Here is a 3,164-nt window from a genome sequence, read left to right on the forward strand (position 1 = left end):
CCCCCCCCCCCCCCCCCCCCCCCCGCCTTGCCAGGCGGGATGGCCTCGCTCTGCCTCCCCTGGGAGCTCGGCCTGGGCCCTTGGCGTGTCCCTGGCTCCAGGGCCATCCATGAGCTCCTCAAGCAAGTGCCTTCTTAACAGCCTCCGGTTTGCCACCGAACTTTAATCGTCGGCCTGGCTGCGAAGTGGATTGTTTTAAGCTGTTGGCTTGGATGATTGCTCAGCCAAGAAACAGGGCTACTTTGTTGCATGGTGGTCACCCTCTGGTACCGCTTGTAGGAAGGGGCAGCTCTCAGGATGGTAAGAATCACCTGCACAGAGGAATTTTACTGGAATAGATTCTAGCTGGTGTAACATTTGTGTACATGACGGTGACTAAGTAGAGCAGGCCTCGACATTTTTTTCAGAAATGGTACTACTACCTGTTGTGTCATAAGAAACTTACTTTTATTGCAAACCTTCTTTAAGAGTTTTTTTATTTATTTTATTTTTCACATCCACCGTAACTTGCAGTGGACACCCTTTCTCTCATCAAAATTTAAAACGTAGGCCCTTGCTTTCAGGGGCACGGAATAAGGTATCTCTTCTAGGGACTTCCTCAGTTGGTCCCAGCTTTGTTTACTTGTGGTTCTGCCGGGGGAGGACAGGTGAGAAAACTGCCTTCTGAGTCTCGGCAGCTCGCTTGTGTGTCGCCTGTCCTCGGAGCTCCTCTGAGTTGGAATGGGAACGGGCCTGGGGGCATTCACAGAAAAATAGCAGCCAGGTATATGGGAAGGAGGGTCCTTGGTGCGTAGTCCTACTTCTGCTGCCAGCGTGCATTAGATAGCCTGCCCTGCCCTGTATGCCAAGCACTGTTAAATTCAAGCAGTTGTCTTCTGCTGTAGCCTGATGGGATCAGCGAGGGCACCATCTAGGCCTTAAGACTTAAATTGTATTTTAGAATAAATTAAATTTAAGACAAAGCATGGCCTATTTTATAGTAAGGATTATGTAATGCTATGCCTGCAGTGGCGGAAGATGACTTGGCTCAGCAGGTCACTTCTCATCCAGTCTCCTGAACGTATTAACTCACATACTTTGCTTAAGCCTCCCTGAATTAATTTGAAATCAAAGATCCTGCCTTTCCCATTTTAAATGCAAGAGAAAGGAGGTGCTCAAGTAAATGAAAAGGTGACATTTGCATAGCTAGGAAGAGGGTTTCCTTCTAGGCAAAAAGATGTGACAAGACACTGAAATTTGTTTGGAAAGTCACTGAGGCCAGAAAGGAGTCCTGGATAGACCTGTCTGTCCTCTGTAAAATGTATGTTAAATGTCAACAGTTTTCCAGAGACTCATTAACACGGAGTGAGATCTCAGCTGTGGAATTGTACTTGGGATGGCCAGTGCTCACTTGTTTTAAACAACACCAGCCTGTAAAACATTAGTCTGTTCTGTCATGAGTTATGTGTTAAACTTGAAATCCTGACTCAGAGTTTCAAAAGTCGTAAACTGAGATGTATTTGAGGGTGGAGAAGGAAAGATTACCATAAGCCTGCCTCCTGCAGGCCTCTCATCCCTCCCTGTGATCCACATAGCAGGTGGAAAACTGCTGTTCTGCCTGACTCCAAGCAGCGAGTCCTGTGCTCCTCCAAACAGGAGTACCTGGGCCAGTGTTGTTACTGTACAGGCTGACTGCGTTGAACTCTTCTCTGTTTATGATTTGGTGATGGAGTCAAACTTCCAAGTTTAACATCTCTGTTGTAGTTACATCTGTTACGTTGGCATCTGTTTTCCTGATGCTTATAGGTACTTGTTCTGGTATGAATGATCTGTTCCAGGATTTCAGTTACGAAAATGTTTCTCTCTTGTTCTAAATGTCCCTTAGATCAATGTAGTGAGTATTTATTTTTATTAAAAATTCTTTTTAAATAAAAGTTGTTTTTTTTTTAAAAAACCACCAACTCCTCTTTTAAATGTATTTTATGTTGTAAAGCTGTTTGCAGCATCTTTTAGTATCTGCTGTAATAATTCCCAGATTAGGAGCTCCCAAATAGCATTGGGAATATACTGGAAGTAGAACTTGTGGAAGTGGATCCACACTGAGATTCGGAGTCAAACGCCTAGAAGCAAACCTGGATGTGAGGCCAACTATAAAAAAATGTCGGAGCTGCTGATCCGTTTGACTGATGTGCAGAGCATTTGCTATGGCGATTGCAAATCTGAATTGTTGAGGATACTTACTCCAAAAAAACATTATTACATTTTATTATTATTACATCAGTTCTGCTGTTTTGGATAAAAGACCTTGGGGTTTTTGGAAGACAGTGAGCAGGATGGGAGGACTCTGTCTCCTCCCCTGTCTGTTGTCTGATCTGATTTTACCAGTAGGACCTGTCCCTGGGACGGGGATCTCATGTGCACAAGAGCTTTTGGGATCCACCGTTCGCTCATTTTCCCTCTGGTTAGTGTGACCCCTTCCATGCCCAGCCTGTCCCATCGCTCCTCTGACTGCTTCGCTCCCACAACCACCGACCCCTCTGTTACCCCGCAGGGACGCTCGTGCATCGGATCTGCTGTACGGGGGGGGCCTTGCCGCTGCAGGAGCAGAGAGGCTGCTCTGACCGCCGAGAACAGAAAGGGGTTAACAGGGGCACAGCACAACTGGGTGTCGTAGAGGACAAAATTAATATTGCAGATGCTAAAGCAGTGTGGTAGAACTGACATCTTATCTTTTTGATATGAGCAAATTGGCTGCTGTTACTAACTACTCAGAAAACAGACTTTCTGAGAAGCAGTTGAGAAATGGAAATTGGAAGCTGTATCTGCTGCCACACCTTAACTGCTTTTATAGGATGTGCTGCTTTTATAATCTAGCGATGTGACTATCCAAGACCTTTAGTTACCAATAGTGATGATGTGCAGGAGGCTGCAGTCACAGCACCATGGTAAGAAGCTCCTGCTCTTGAGGTAACCGCTGGGAACAAATTCTTTTATTCTTCATTTCTTGGTTACCTCTTAAGTGAGGAAGGTAGAAGCTGCAGCAGGTGTGATTTGAAGCATTATGTTTGAGAGACCAGACTTGTTTCTTTTATGAATTGGTGACTCTGTAAAGTGTTGCATGGTAAATCTTGCTGGCTGCTCTTGTCTTGCTAGAGCCCATCAGAGACAAGCTACTTTGGTTCAGC

General features: G+C 45.4%; 1 protein-coding gene across 2 annotated transcripts in view; it reads left to right on the forward strand.

The window, feature by feature from the left end:
* The first annotated feature begins 71 nt into the window (after positions 1–71).
* Positions 72–3,164, forward strand: part of GET4 (golgi to ER traffic protein 4 homolog (S. cerevisiae)) — a 13,191-nt gene continuing 10,098 nt past the window's right edge. The window contains exon 1 of one of the 2 annotated variants that reach the window (XM_009320010.1): positions 72–300. The gene's annotated coding sequence lies outside the window, so the exon portion shown is untranslated. Of the gene's footprint in view, positions 301–615; positions 764–3,164 lie in introns of those variants that run through there. The other variant, XM_009320011.1, reaches the window with a different exon arrangement.

The sequence above is a fragment of the Pygoscelis adeliae genome, unplaced genomic scaffold (assembly GCF_000699105.1).
Source record: "Pygoscelis adeliae isolate BGI_AS28 unplaced genomic scaffold, ASM69910v1 Scaffold242, whole genome shotgun sequence".
Classification (NCBI taxonomy): Eukaryota; Metazoa; Chordata; class Aves; order Sphenisciformes; family Spheniscidae; genus Pygoscelis; species Pygoscelis adeliae.